Here is a 16,510-nt window from a genome sequence, read left to right as displayed (position 1 = left end):
GCATGAGGTATATCTCTATTTATTTACTTATTTATTTAAAAAAATTTTAATGTTTATTTATTTTTGAGAGAACGAGACAAAGTATGGGCAGGAGAGGGGCAGAGAGAGAGGGAGACACAGCATCTGAATCAGGCTCCAGGCTCTGAACTGTCGGCACAGAGCCCAACATAGGGCTCGAACCCACGAGCAGGGAGATTATGACCTGAGTCAGATGCTTAACTGACTGAGCCACCCAGGTGCCCCATGAGGTGTATCTTTAAATAGGCTTTTAAGGAAAGGTATTTAAATAATAGATCTCCACAAACTTTACTAATTAGAATATTAAATTTCTGTTCATTGTTCTAAAAAGAAACCCCACAAAATAATAGTGGCTTAGAAGTTTATTTCTTTTTTCTGGAACTCATAAAGGGCACATAAAACAGCATGCTGAGATAAACTAAAGTAAGTATTGCCTGAAGCTGTGCTTTGCACACATTATCTCATTTAATCTTTGCAAGAGCCCTAGAGGTGGAATTGAGCGATCTCTAGATCTCTATTCTGAAGACAGAAAACTCAAAGGGCAAAAGTATGTGGCCCGATGCTAGTAGGTGGCAGACGTGGGGGTGTGGTACCTGCCTCTCTTCACTTCAGTATACCGCCTCCACCTCCCAGGAAGTAAGTGGCATAATAGAAGTAAGGATAAAGTGTATAGGGACAGAGCTGAGTAGTCAATGAATTCTTCCTGGGAACAGTCTTTCAGGGAAGCATCGGACAGCAGTGATATTTGAGAACAACTTTGAATAATTAATGCACGTTTTTAGGTGAGCAGGAAATGAATAATTAATGCGTGTTTTAGGTGAGCACGTTTTTAGGTGAGCCTTAGCACTCTAGGCTAAGAAGAAGGCATGAGCAAAAGGTAGGTAACCTTTGGTTCCTTAAAGAAATGAATCAAAACTTTCTATTCATTTGTAAACATAAAATAGGTGCTTGATAAAGTCACATTGGCTTAATTTATTTAGTCATTCTCTTGGTCCTATGCAGCAGACAGCTGGCCTCTCTAATATTGTCCTCCCCTTTCTCTGTAGTAAGAGAACCTGGGTTTTATTAGAGGCAGCAAGCACCCAGACAGAACACTGTGGTTCCCAGCCTCCTTTGCAGCTTGAGGACACAAACAGAAATTGTTAGGAGGACTGCTGGAAAGTTCCATCAGAAACAGATAGACAGCTCAATCTGTCCCTTTTTACTCTTTGCTCATATGTTCTGACCTTCTTAGAATGATGTATTCACAGTCCTGGGAGCAGTGGCTGAGACCATAGGTCAACCTTGAAGATGGAAACCACATGATAGTGACAATAAAACTGGACAGCAGAAGGACCCTGGGTCCCTGATGACAGTGTGAGTTTACTGTACCAATCCTGAGTGTCTACTTTAAGATATATTTTATGCAAAATATCAATTTCCATCTTGTTTCAGACACTGTTATTTCTATCCTCTGCTATAGTGGCCAAATGCAATTCCTAAGTGAGTATCCCAAATTCAGTATCAATTCCAGGAGTGTAGGTGACTAGGACACTTATGAATACTTACAGCTAGAAATTACTCCTTAGAAAATGCACAGAAATACTGAGAAAATTTCCCAGCTGGACCCCATTCCCAAGGTGGATCTCAAAGACAGTTTTACATCAACTGTATAACCTGGAAGAATTCCAGAAGCCTTTCAGGAAGAGAAAGTGGCTGCTGTTGCTGCTGATACTGCTATAGTTGAGTGGAAACTGAAAGGCCGGAATGATGACCTTTCAAGAAGAACAAATGTTATTAAATAATGGATTTTGTCCCACCTCCTACAACAGTCAAGAGCAAAAGGATGAAAAGGGAATCCTATTCTTCTATTAATAACTCTGAGAGTCAGCCTCATGCTGACAAAGCAGAAAGCAACTGTAAAATTAGCAATTTTGCCTGCAAATTAGCCCCTTGCAAAGCCATAAAAAGAGAAAAGGAATTAAGAAAAATTCTATTAATGGAGTCAAGGATGGAAAAACCAAGAGTGACAGAGCATAAATACCCAGAAAACTGATACTTATTTTAAGGACGATATTATCCAGGTTTTAAATAGCTGCTTATAGCTCTGTATGAAGAAAGTGTTAATTTATAACCCTTGGATCAGTGGCCTTTCTTAATGGCTCCTTGGAGCAAATCTATCAGAACTTGAAGAGCCTAAGGCTTACGTTGATGTTAATGAAAACTACCCTATCCACCCCTACTGAGATATTACTATTCCACTTTAGAATGAAAGACAATGCAGTACATGGGAAGGCGTTAAATTTCAGGAGGCAGACAAAGTTAGGTTTGAACCTGGCTATGTCCCTTCCATAGAAGTCTTTAAACCATCCTGGACTGCTGTTTTGTCTTCTGTCAAAGCAGAGGGTGATTATGCACCATTGTGTTAATAGCATTAAATTAAGTAACATGCGAAGAATTTGGTCCCTACTAGGTTGTTAGCAAATGTTAATCCCTTCCTTATCAGAGGGTCAGAAACATCAAACCTGGCAAACCCGTGCAAAGCACTTAAGTTTAGCTCTGGGAAACTCTCCCCATAAGAAGTCAGTCCCTCCAGGGGAGCTGAACACATTTTCATAATTTATGACTGGTCTCAGGCAACAGGCCCCCATTTGCAATTTTATGAAAATGATAAATCAATATTCAATACTGGGGGATAATCGGGAGAAAGGAAAAGAGACTTCTTTAACAATAAAAGGGCAGGGGGCTTCATTTCCAACAGGAAACGTACCCAGGGGGAGAAATTTGAAATTGGTGCAGTTTGCTTCATTATAATGTTGGCAGTTTCCACAGCCGTTGTCCTCTAATGTCATCCAAGAGGAGGTGAAGAGTTTGGGGCTCTGTTGGAGTGCCTGGGTGAGTCTCCTCTTGCTTTCTTGGTTCAAGAGGGTTATTTTATATCTGAAACACACATTTTCCTTCTAGGGCTAAAAAATGGCAAAAAACAGACAAAGCAATTAAATCCACAATGCCCATGGAAGGTGAATATTGTTTGAAAGTGGATATATCATTGAAAAAGATCTTAGCAGCACTTAAAAAATCTTTTCCTAATTGATGGCGAGAGCTCATCAGATGGGGCAAATTTGTTAAAATTTTTTTTAATGTTTATTTATTTTTGACAGAGAGAGACAGAGCATGAGCACAGGAGGGGCAGAGAGAGAGGGAGACACAGAATCTGAAGCAGGCTCCAGGCTCCGAGCTGTCAGCACAGAGCCTGACGCGGGACTCAAACTCACAAACCGCGAGATTATGACCTGAGCCAACGTAGGACGCTCAACCGCCTAAGCCACCCAGGCTCCCCAAGACGGGGCAAATTTGTAAAACTCTGACTGAACTAGTAACACGAGTCAGAGCCGCCTCCAAACATTGTAATATAAACCCAGAATGCATCCCCTCCAAGGTCTTCACATCTTACTGAAGGTCAGAAGATCTGGTTTAGGTGGGAATCTTAGAAATAACTTAAATTTCTCAACAACATCACCACCGAATGGTCTTCCTGTGTTTGAGCACCTCCAGCAATAGTGAAGAGCATTCTTCACAGAGGAGTTTAATTTAGAACAACACAAATGAGTTGAAATGCTCTAATTTGCTGGGCAATTGTTTGTGTAGAGGATATACATTAGTTTCCTATGGCTTCCATAACAGAGTGCCACAAATTAGATGACTTAAAACAATAAACATTTATTGTGTTACAGTTTTGAAGGCACAAAATTTGAAATCCAGTGTTTGTAGGGCCATATTCCCTCTGAAACCTGTAGGGGAGAATGCTTCCTTGCTCCTAGCTTCTTGTTTCTGCATTGATACAACCCTCTGCAAGATTTTTTTACATGTGTAATATCCTCTACATATATTTGTGTTGAATTAATCCGTGGCATAATTTTTAACTCTAAGTGAAACAACTTCCTGGGCAGCCCAGGAAACAACAACAGTGTTGTTCTCTCCACAACAGTGGAGAGAAACTTTGAGAGGAAGTATGGAAAACTCCAGCGTCTGGAAGAGCAGAGCAAGAGGCTGCAGAAGAACATGAAGAAGAAAGAGATACCCTCGGACTTATTCTCCATCCCTCTTTGTGAGCAAGACCAGGGCTTTCTGAACTTGGTGACAGCACTGGACATGGCCACAAATGGGTGGATGCCCTCAACCAGAAAAAGGTGAACCAGATCCAGAAGACTGTGGTTGAGCCCTTTAAAAAGTTTGGCAGTGTCTTCCTTAACCTTACATGCTGGTGAAATGGCAGAGCAGTCCTGGTAAGATTGTAGGAGATTGTAGGCCAGGGTGGAAAAATACAAGGAAAAGGATAAGTTGGGGCCACTGCCGGTGAAACTCCACCAGGCTTAAGCAAAGCTTTGGCCTGCATGGGATGATTCTAAAGCCAAGAACAAGCAGCTCCTGTATAAGATAGCAGTTCTACAATAGTTCACTACATTAATTCTAGCTCAGCTTTGAGTCCTTGATTTAAGTACAGGTGGTATAATAGCCTGAAATGCATAAGATCTTTGGAGACTTGACCCAACAGTTTGGCCAGCCTGGATACCTGGATGAGCAGCGGGAGTGGGAGAATGAGGCCAGACTGAGTAAACTCAGAGCCTTCCTCTATTGTGGCTGGTAACTGAATCCCTGTCACCTTTGGAAGACTCCTGGGACACTAGTCAATTTTTCCACTCTTTTCAAGCTTTGGTGAAGGCATCAGCTCAGCAAAAAGCCCTCCCATGGGAGAAGGCTAAGGATAGAGGCAGCTCCCACTAGGGATAGAGGCAGCTCCCACTCTACCTCAGCAGCCTTTTCCAGTGAGCCTGACGCCAGAAGCCTCAAGCAGATAGTGCTGTCCCCACCCAGTAGCAAGAATCTGCAGACCCAGGTAAGCAGTATAGGAAGAGCCCCAGAGGCTTTCTTATTTCCAAAGAACTTCCCAAAGTGCATCCTGGCCTAGGGCCAAAAGCAAGCTTCCAGGCTTCAAAGGGCATGAGCTTTGCCAACTCATTTGAAGTCTTAGCCTTGCTTACATGGTTAAGATTACATCCACCTCCAAAAGACCCATCCTGGGGAGTTCACTGACCCTCATTTCCTTTCCACTTCAAAGACTCGTTTTCTTTTTTTTTTTTTTTTTTTTTTTTGCCCCTGGAAGAAGCCCTGCCCTCCCAGAACGTGTGAATCTGGGAAGTTGGCCTGCCCTGGCGATGGTCCTCCAGCCTGGACAGGCTCCTCACTCCAGCCTCCCAACATAACAAAGGCTAGTTTAGCCCACTTGTATCCATTAGGTCAAGGGCAGGGAAAAACCCCAAGTTGTCATTTCCCCAGGTAACCAGGACTCAACTCAGGTCAATATCCTACCACTTAAAATATCACAGAACTATTCATAGGCCTCAAAGCCAGAACAGTGGATTTTGTGCTGGCAGTTAGGCCTGGTCAGAAAGAGAACAATACCACGAAGCTGCTTTTCAGGAGAAAGTCTCCAGAAGCAGGTAGAGGTGGTCTCCTGGGACAGTTTCTAGATACCTTGCAGCTGCCAGGAGAGTGTGTGCAATGGAATGGTACATTTGGGTTGCTTAATAGTAGCTAGCACCCTGTAACCATGGTCTCTTGAAATCAGAGTTTCAAAGGATGCAGTCAGTGGCCACATATGTGGACCCATTACAAGATTATGACTCCCTTAATTCTGTGTTGTAAGAAACCAGACACCTATGCATTAGCTGAAAGTGATTCCTCCAGCTTTATACTCTTCCCCCACTGACGGCCAGAGTCTTCCCAAGGCCCTGTATCACTATCCAAGGACTCATAAACACTAGTGCCAGGTAACAAGCTCTCCATATGGTTTGTCTTTTCAGAGAAATCTTAGGAGATTAGCAGCTTGGAAGGCCGTGATAGCCGTGGAGTTGATGTCTGTTTCTATGTTCCTTTCCTTCATTTTATTGTCCGTGCAGATCATATATTCTCTTGGACACCAGCAGGAATCCTACAAGCCTTTCAAAATAATATATTTCCTCTTGTTCTTTGGGATAACCTACTTGAAACTCTTCTATGTATTTTATCCTGAATTTGTTGAGGTTTAGTATGTAAGTTACACTTGATTTATTTGTCCACATATGGTTGTGAACTGAAGTACATTCAGTATTGAAAAGGATGACTTCTTACTGGCAATGCTGTCAATGAGGATCTGTTTTCAGAATTCAAGCAGCAGATAACCTTGCAGAGCAGTGGTTCTCAACCAGTGGCACATATTGCCACCCCTGACCCAGGGGGCAGTGGCAATATCTGGAGGTACTTGTGGTTGTCAGAACTAGTATGGATGTGGGGTGCTGTTGAATAGAGGCAAAGGATGCTGCTAAACCCTGACAATCACAGGACACTCTCACACAAGACAGAACTACCTGGTCCAAATATCAATAGTATGAAGACTGAGAAACCATGACTTAGAGGAATAGTTTCCTCCTACAGCCGTTAGGCATTACTTTGGAAACTGTGTGACCTGTATTCCAGGCTCACATCAACTGCTTATTACTTAACATTAACATGGTCACACAGCTTAATGATTTTGGACTTTGGCTTGTTTGTATATAAAATGAGGAAAGGGGCTTTGGGGAAAGAAATTAGACCATGTTGAGCCGCTAATTGTATTTTATGGTCAAAAGAAAAAAGTGTTGAATATTCAAAGATTTTTACTGATGAAGTATTTATAATAGTGAATATTTTAAAACAGTTAAGTAGATGGCAGTTCATCTATTTCATAGAACACTATGAGGATCTTACAAAAAAGCTTTTCATAACATGGCAAATGCCTTTATGATAATGTTAAGAAAAAGTAATGGAATTCAGATTTGTATGTAATGTAGATCAGATGGAAATTTGTTACTTTGTTTCCTGAACTGCCCTTCCATATTTCTTATTGTCACACTCATCACAGTGACTAAGACTCATTTATTTATGTGAGTGTCTTTATGACCAGACTGTGTACTCCCTGTGGATGACAGGGAGAGAACTTAGTCACTTCTCTATCCCCAATGTCTTGCATATAACTAAATGTATGTATGATCTCTCATGAAACGTTTAAGTGCTCCATGCTTTGGTTTCCTCATCTGGAAAATTCAGGCAAAACTGTGCATACCTCAGAGTTGTTGAAAGGAATAAACAGGCAATGGGTGTATATATCATAACACATTGTATCTGACATAATAACCATTCAGTAAAATCAGTTATTGTTATTACTTGCATCCCAGCTCTGCCAGTAACAAGACGTGTAACCTTTGGAAAATAAATTCAGGTTGGGTCTGGTCTTCTCTTTTTCCTTCTCTCTTTTTTCCTTTGTAAACGAAGATTTGTACTAGACTCTCTTGATTCCCCTTCCCATAGTCTAGATTCTTGTATCTTTTGTTGCTACAGATTAAAGACTTGTTTGAAGTCTAATCCTGTGCAGACTCTGTAAGAGGCTAAGCTAGCGCCACCACACATGGTCAGATGAGACTTGGAGAATGGGGACAGTCATCAAGAGGGAGTGTGGTGGGGGGTGGGCTGGAGACAGTGTGGTATAGGGGAAAGAGCACTGGATAAAGTGTCTGAGAACTGGGACCTTACTCGGCCCTTGTGAGGCTGTTACTTATCACTTCTCCACAGCAGCTTCCAACTTCCTCACCAGTTATAGTGGAAGGAAAAAGCTAGCAGGCTTCAGGGACTCTTTCAAATCTTACCTTGTGTGATTATGACCTTCTTGTATGCTGCCAGGCATACCATTCTGAATTTGTTCTTCTGTGCAATGGTTTACCCCAACCACCATGTGGCCACCCTCCTCCCTCAACATTTCTAGGAGTCTAGGTTTTGAAGACAACTTGTGATGTCTTCCCTTTTAGATGCTACCTTGTTAACTGTCCCCCCTTTTTTGTTTCTGGCCAGAAATCCCAGAACAATGCAAGATTTTTGTCTGAATATCTTGGAGTCTTTTCTATTTCACGATGACCATAATGAGGCTCATGGGATTAACTGTAGGTTAAGGGGAAATAAAAAACCAAAATGACAACTATCTTTTACTGAGAAGCCAAAGGCGGTGGGAAAATCCTTCACAGGAACAGGAGAGGTTGGGGAAATAACAGATGGGAAACAATCGGAAAACAGAATAGTAACAACAAATAAATCATTAAATCTTCTGCTTACGTAGGCTTGCTCCAGAAAGAACAACAGACAAACAATGAAGACAAATTTAGACTCAGTATTTGAATCAAATTGGTAGCAAACAATAAAACTCACTACCTTTCAAGGTAGGGAGTCTCCAGCCAGAGAGTGGGAAGTTTTAATACCGGAGAAGTTTCTTGCTTCTGATGACAGAGAAATGGAATAATCTCCAAATTCTTTTCAGCTCTGAACAGGTGGTTCTACCTGTGAACGAAGCCATGCTCAGAGAGGACCAGTACTGCAAGGCAGCCTTCGTATCAGGTGCCGGGCACCGTGGGAGAAGCCTTTATGTTTTCACAGTGACCCTAAGGAGAAGGCCTTAACGATTCCATTTTCCAGGTAAGAACATTGTGATTCCGACAAGGAAATCGTCTTTCCCAAGCTTGTAAGAGGTACAGTAGGATTTGACTTTGTATCTGAAGACTCCTGAAGAAGCCAGAGCGCAGCTGGTTCTCCCTGTTTTGACTGCACTGGTTTGGGCTCCTGAACTACTCCATGGAAAATCCAATGAAAGAGCATGTTGTTAGCTGCTTTGCACATAGAAGGGGAGAGGAGGAGCAACAAATGAAATGACTCTACTCCTTGACATAGGAGGAAAAGGGGTGTCTGTGAGGAGGTCTTGCCTGGGAGCTCCTGCAATCAGTCAATTCATCCTCCTGGAAGCTCGAGGGCAGGCCCCTTGCCAGCTTGTCAGTGGAGAAACTGGCAAGAAGAGAACTCACTCAGAAACTGTCAGATGCAAGAGCCTGCCCACAGGTTACACTGTGAAAGGGGGACCCTAGGAACAGGGGCAGGGGCCAAGCTGAGCAGTCAGCAGGTGGTGGGGTGGGGAGGAATGGGAATGGGGGGCTGAAATGAACCCTGTGTCTACTTTGTGCTTGGCACTGTGTTGTGCTCTGTGCTTTTTAAATATTTCCTCTTTTACTTCCTCTCTACAGACCTATTAAGTAAGTCTTATTTTCTTCATTTTTCCAAATGAAGACGTGAAGACCGAAACAGTTTAAGGAAACTGCTTTACATTATTCAGCAGGCCCTGGATATGAAGCCAGTTTTGTCTGATGCCAAGTTCCACATTTTCTACCAAATTATGGTTTTCCGAATTCTCTTAACTAGTGTTCCCTTTCGTGTTTCACCATATCTGCGTGCACTTGTACATTTTTCTGCAAATCAGTTCCTCTCCTTCCCAAATTTTACTTACACGAGTGCATTTTAAAAGGAAGATGTATGGTGCCATCATAAATGGAAAGCAATTTCACTTGCCACAAATAGATGGTAATAACAAAAGTAAATAAATGAAAACGCAATAGGGTTATTGAATTCTTGCTGTAGAGTCTTGTGTCTGGGAGGCTCTGTGTCCAAGGAATACTTTCCTCATGAAAGTGGAAGATTAGCTAAGTGTTTAGAGCAGTGCCAAAGACATGGAGAACCAAAATGATGTTTTTCTCTTTGATGGAATCAAACAGATCGAAAGAATTGAAATTCTTGTTATGGAGGTGCCTGGGCAGCTCAGTTGGTTAGGTGTCCGAATTGGCTCAGGTCATGATCTCATGGTTCATGGATTTGGACCCTGCATCGGGCTCTCTGCTGTTAGTGTACAGCCTCTTTGGGGTCCTCTCCAACCCCATTCCCCCGCCACCTCTCCCCTGCTTGCACGCACTCTCTCTCAGAAAGAAGTGAACGTTAAAAAAAAAGAGAGAGAGAAATTCTCTTTATGTGGTGCAAAGCTATGTATGCTTTCTCTAGCCCACCCCACACCATCTAGGACCGTCAGTGTCCCATGCCCATACTTTGGGAAACTCATCAGGATAGTGATGATATTATTAGTCTCTCTTCTGAAGTCAAGCAGGTGTGCACGTTGAATACCATCTCAGGTGAAATAATACAGATTACTAGGTAGCAAGCAGAGAGAAGGATTCAGAAAATAAATACCTACCCCTTAACGATTTTCTCACCCAAGTCTTCAATCCAGTGTATCATAATTAAAGGTCATGACCGTTTTCTACTAAGAAACATGAACTGGCTTCTTGTTGCAGATATAAACCATTCTCAGTCCCTTAGCCTGGCATGTAAGGCCTTGCAGAATGCTGTTAGGCCTCACCACCAACATTATCCTTAGGCTACAGAGAGCCAAAGTGAATCACTCTGGTCGTTTCTTTTATACGTCCTCAAAATGTCTTATCTTCGCAGTATTGCTAATCTGTTGCTGTGTTTAGGGCACTTTTCCCTGTTGCCACAGTATATCTACACGTGTGATAGTGGTGGGCAGAGAAAGCCCAGACAGATGAGCATAAGAGAAGCGTAGTATGCGGAGGTCTGAAAGATGTCTATCGGTTTGGAGGTATGCAAGGTCTGAGAAGTGTCTCCTGGAGTTGTTTCAGTCATGTGTTAGGTAGACTGAGAATTAAGCGGGAGGTGAGTAATGGGAGGCAGCAAGACTGCACTGAGACACAAAATGAAAAATGAAGTGTTAGATAGGGGAGCCCACAAGAGGGCTCACCGCCTGTTTTTAGGGGAGGTTTGACTCCTTTTGTTTTTCCAGGAAGCAAGAAGTTAGAGAGGAAGAGGCTTCAGATCTAACTCTAGAGAATATGGGCGGGAACAGAGTCAAGAACAAATGTGAAGGGCTTGGCCCTGCACACAAGGGGGGGGGGGCACCTGGAGAAGCTCACAGTGAAGCGGTGACTTTCTATAAATGGAATGGAATTAGCCAAGTGAATCCATAGCACACATTACCATTAAGTGGCTGGAAGTCGGCATCTGTCTGGATATTTGCCATTCAGTATATAACATTAGGGGAGTGAGCCGGCTGATTGTTCTGCGGAGTCACAGAACATTTAAGGTTGAAGGAAGTCCAGTCCTCTACCTTATGCTTGGATCCATGTCAGGCAGAAAGGAGGTCTACTCTCTTGAGTGGCAGGAGATTAATGCCTACACAGAAGAGAACATTTCATTTCACAAAGCCTTAAATATCAGACAATCCTCTTCTAGATAGAAATGGTGTCTACCTCCTGCCACATGGTGCTAGTTTTGCCCTTAAAGATCCCTCCAGACAGGGGCACCTGGGTGGCACAGTCAGTTGAGCGTCCGACCTTGCCTCGGGTGTGGCCTCACAGGTTCCTGAGTTTGAGCCTCGCGTCCTGCTCTGTGCTGACAGCTCGGAGCCTGGAGCCTGCTTCGGATTCTGTGTCTGCCTCTCTCTCTGCCCCTCCCCAACTTGTGCTCTCTCTCTGTCCTTCAAAAATGAATAAATGTTAAAAAAAATTTTTTTAATTCCCTTCGGACTTAAATACTTCTTCAAATATGTGTTATAGTGGTGGATTTTTTCCCTTTAAACCGAGCTATTAGGTGGTTCAACCATTTTTCATATAAAATAATTTCAAAACTTTGTCTTTTTTTTTGTATGTAACAATACATATCGAAGTTGTGATGTCCACAAATAAAAATAACATCCCAGACATGGTTAGATCAGGGAAAGGTAGTGAAGAGCTCATTCTAGGCACTAGGTTTCATGAAGTCCAGCCAAGGTGCTGACTGAGATTTATAGAGTACTTACAATATGCAGGCAATTTCTTCAGAGCTTTAAAGCATCATCTTATTTGATGTTTTCAATATGAGGTAGAAACTTCTAAGATTCCATTTTACAAATTGGCAACTGGAAGCCAAGTATGTTTCCCAGGCCAGCTAAGCTAGCAAGTAGCTGAGTTGGGACCTGAATTCAGGTTTGTTTACCTTCACTACATTATGACCTCTTCACATGTTGATGTGTTGTTACTCACTTGCCTTCTGTCCTGCACTTGTCCAGGCAGGTGTGAGCAAAGAATATAGCCCACAGAGGTTCTTGTTAAACATGGTTTTGGTCCTTATGGCGTAGAACTCGCTCTCACTCTGTAGATGAAAAAACTGAGGCCCAGATAAACAAGTATTTACTGAGTGCCTACTAAGTACCAGATTCAGCACTGTCACCAACAGTGTGACAAAGGTAAGCAAGCCATAAGTAAAAGGGTATGAAAATAAAGAGTCCCATCTATGGACTCAGCCCTATTTCCGTAACATCATCACTTATACATCCAGCAAAATAGCTCAGAGTTAATCTAGACAAATGGCGTTCACCCTCTCCAGCAAAAACTTCTGTTCAGAAAAGTGATGGTGTCCTTAGAAAGTGGGGCCCCAGTGAGGAAAAGCAACAATGTATGTGTCAAGGAGTAGAGATTCTGTTTACCTTCTCTCCACAGATCTGAATTTATTTTATTAATGCCCACCCCGCCCCCCAGCAAATGTGGCATTCTTTTAAATATGTCCTAAAAGTGTAAATCAGAGCAAAGACCATATTTCACGCCAAGAGGCTTGTATATCCATCAGGTATTTATGGCGCTGCTGTTAGCCAACTCTTCCATCTGGGATGCCTTTAGTCATCTTTCATCTGGTACACCTATTAGAGGAACTCCAGAGCCATCCATAACAAAGGGGCTCATCTTTTAGAACTCCTTTGGCAGGAGTGAGAAATCCAAAGGTTTCCCATAAAGCCTGTGTTTCGCGTTGGGTTTAAAGTAGTTGTTTGATATGATAATGTCTTGGGGGGGAATACTTGGCCCTGCCTCTCAAGGATAATAGAGGACAATTATTTTTTTCTGTTGTGCTGTCTAACGAGGAATCATCTATTAAAGGCACAAGGGCTTGTGTAATCTACAAATTATGTAGGGAAAAGATCACAGGTCCTCACTGCATCCTCTCCTGCCTCCCCCACCCAATCCTAAAAGCTTCAGCAAAAAAAAAAAAAAAAAAAAGAGATTTTTTAGCTTTCTACATAGGATTGTGAATACCTGCTATAACCTAAAACCAGTTCAATAAGGGGGAAAAAACACATAAGAGGAAAGATTTAATGTACTCTCCCATTAAATATGATCGAATATTCCTGGAACCAAGTTGTTTCCCATATACTTGCCAGTTTGACTCTGTTCGAGTAAAGGTAAAATCTAAACATGAGCTTTTTTTTTTTTTTTTTACTAATCATTTTGAAAGAGATGAATACATCTCCGGGAGAAACAAACAAACAAACAAACAACAGCTTTAATTGTCACTTTGAACCCCGCAATTCTATCTCATTAATTCCTCAGCAGAATGCCTCATTATTAAAATAATACGTGCACAGTTTGTAGCCCAAAAAAGCCAGGAGACACATTCACTGCTAAAATGTTCCAGAATGTCTCAGAAAGAAATAAAAGTACCAGAACTTTCATCCTATTCCAATCATAGACACATGTCCATGAGGCACTGTAATTCATCTTAACATGACTGCTCAAATGGTTCCAAACACACAAAGCCATGCTGGAGACCACTACCACTCTGACTGCTCCCATCCTTGGCGTGGATTTGGAGACACAGGCTGCAAGTGTCTCCTATCAATCAGACATTCAGAACAGAGAAGGGCTCGCTAAATGCACGGGGGTGAGGAAGCTGCAGTTTTATGCCTTATTAATTGGACCTCGCTATTTAAACTCTTGAAAATTCCAAATGGCTTTGGCATGCGGTCAGAACCATAAAATAAATGGACTCAAGAAGTGAAAAGAAATACTCTGAGCTAGGCCATTTCCTGTTCCTCCCTAGAATCCTAAACTGTATCTGGTACCAGAATTTCAAGTTCAAATCTCAGCTGAATACTCAGCCATCCTTTAAACGCTGTTGCAGCTGTGATGGAGACTTTTCTTTTTCTCCTTTTAGTTCTGGCCTCCTCAAGAGGTGGTGGCATGAATAAGTAACCACCTTTACTTTTCATGGGCCGACAGGTACACATCTGTCAAATGTGCCCAGCAAAAGAAAAGCCCACTTGAGTTGTCTGTTTGTTTGTTTCTTTGTGGCTAGAATTTGGTCAAGCAATAGTGCCTCTTCTGCCTTTCATATCAGTCTTTCTGAGTGATTCATCCTGAAAAATAGTTACCTCTGGCCCTAAGCCTGGGAGAGGTTCTGCTTCTGGGAGAGAAGGTAGTGGGGGAGATCGGCCTTGGTTTCTTTCTGTCTTTGCTTCCTTGGAAATCAAGACCAGTCTTCTGAGACCAGATGGCTTGGTCACGTGAAAATGAGCAGAGTCAGGAAACAAAGCAGACACCTTTGTCATCAGCACCCCCACCCCTCCCGACACTTGTGAGGATTACTGGCAGATTACCCTTTGGTACCTGGTCCATGAGTGGAGATTCCCTTGAGAGTAAAAGTGGCAAAGCTGGATTTCAGATCGAGGGCAGGCTATTTAGCATGCAAAGAGATAAACTGACTGGAACCATAGGAAACAGTGAGGGAATAAGAACGCTTTGTGGCAATGTCCAGCTCGGAGTTTCCTTAATAGAGGCTCTGCTAAGGGAAATTAAGAGAGAGGAGAAAGGGGCACCCTTTTATTAGCCACCAGGTGCTCTCTCTAGAACTTCACAGACATTATTGCATTTAAACCTCACAACAGCTCTGTGCGGTGGCTATGACTCCTATTTTATAGGTGAGGAAACAGGCTTAGAGATTTTATTTATGTATTTATTATTATTTTAAAACATTATTTTAATGTTTATTTATTTTTGAGAGAGACAGAGACAGAATGCGAGTGGGTTAGGGGTAGAGAGAGGGAGACGCAGAATCTGAAGCAGGCTCCAGGCTCTGAGCTGTCAGCACAGAGCCCAGCGCGGGGCTCAAACTCATGAGCTGTGAGATCATGACCTGAGCCGAAGTCGGACACTCAACCAACTGAGCCATCCGGGCGCCCCGTGTTTATTATTTAAAAAAATTTTTTTTAACATTTATTTATTTTTGAGAGATAGAATGAGCAGGGAAGGGGCAGAGAGAAAGGGAGACACAGAAGCAGAAACAGGCTTCTGGCTCTGAGCTGTCAGCACAGAGCCCAACGCGGGGCTCGAACTCATGAACTGTGAGATCATGACCTGAGCTGAAGTGAGAGGCTTGACAGACAGACCGAGCCACCCAGGCGCCCCCAGGCTTAGAGATTTTAAGGTGCATGTTGAAGGTATGTGAACTTTAAGGTTGAAAACTACATCCATATATCCCCCGAATCATGGTAGGTACTGCCGAAAACACTTTGTGTCACTTCATAGGGGCAGCTGACAACTCAGCCCATGACTCCTACCTTCCTTGGTGTTCCTCTCTATGAGCTCCCATGTTGGTGAGCCACTTTGGGGTCTGCTTGGTGTCTCAGTACTTAACCTGGGTCTCTGCTTGTCGTCCAGATATTGGTAATCAGTATTCACTTTTTCCTCCAAATAAAATCTGATCTTGGCTCCCCTTCTGTGTACTTGTGTTGGCACAATAGGAGGAAGCATGAACAGCCCAGCAAGAGGCAGAAAAGTGTGCTGTCGAGTTTTCTACCTACCCCTATATCTTTTATTAATTTAAGGTGTACTTTAGTGTTGACAGCATGGGCTTCGGGTTTACTCAGAACTCAGGGTTCAAATCCCGAGATTACTTCTCATTAGGTGGGTCACCTTGAGCAAGTTTCTAGGTTCACTAGCCTCAGTATTCTCATCTACAGAATGGGGATAGGAACAGGTTCCTCACAGATTTATTGTTAGAATTACGTGAGATGATGTATAAGAGCACTAAGTATAGTGTGGAGTGCTTAGTGAGTACTCCATAAATGAAAACTGTTATTTAGGGTAGATGTTTAAAATTAAATGATCTCCATATTTATTTTAGAGTGGATAAACAAAAGTAACATCCAGAGAAGGGATAGAACGACATTATAAGGGAATACTGACTCAAGCTCCCCTAGGATGCTGAAGTCCCTTCCTACCCCTTGGAGGAAATATCTCTTACACTGCAATTTTTCATGTCTTGTAAGGTCCAATCAATACAATTGATTTAATGATTAATTTATTGTGTTCCTCAGTAAAAGCCCTGCATCGACTTCTTAAAATGGAATCTTATTGCATTTGAGACCAACACAACTAATTGGCAGCAATCATTTAAAGGGGAAGCACAAAGTGTTCTAAACACACAAACACAATCAAGACTAATAATGAAACAAGAAAGAAAGAAAAGCCTTGCACTATTTTAAGAACGCAAAGGTGGAAGGGTGAGTTGAGCGTAAGCATTTTCTGAGTTGCTGAGCCCCAGAGAAAGATCATCTGGGCCAGTTAGGCTATGTGTGTACTGACAGTATTTATGACCTAAAGGTCTATGAGGACTTCGGGAGGGTTTTCTCTCCCTGCTGTTAGCCTGAAGAGCAGTTGTGTTCCTCTTTGGCTTATGGTTCGTTTTTATCTCCTAGTCTGTAACCAATGAGGCTCCCAGATTTCCATTGGCCTATCAAAGACCCAGAGAC

General features: G+C 42.5%; 1 pseudogene; it reads left to right on the top strand.

Annotated features, from left to right (window-relative positions):
* The first annotated feature begins 577 nt into the window (after positions 1-577).
* LOC125913673 (bridging integrator 3-like) lies at positions 578-10,919 on the top strand (annotated as a pseudogene).
* The last annotated feature ends 5,591 nt before the right edge of the window (positions 10,920-16,510 follow it).

Source organism: Panthera uncia (genome assembly GCF_023721935.1).
Source record: "Panthera uncia isolate 11264 chromosome C1 unlocalized genomic scaffold, Puncia_PCG_1.0 HiC_scaffold_4, whole genome shotgun sequence".
NCBI classification, from domain to species: Eukaryota; Metazoa; Chordata; class Mammalia; order Carnivora; family Felidae; genus Panthera; species Panthera uncia.
The sequence above is the reverse complement of the archived record's forward strand: the minus strand, read 5'-3'. Positions and strand labels throughout refer to the sequence as shown.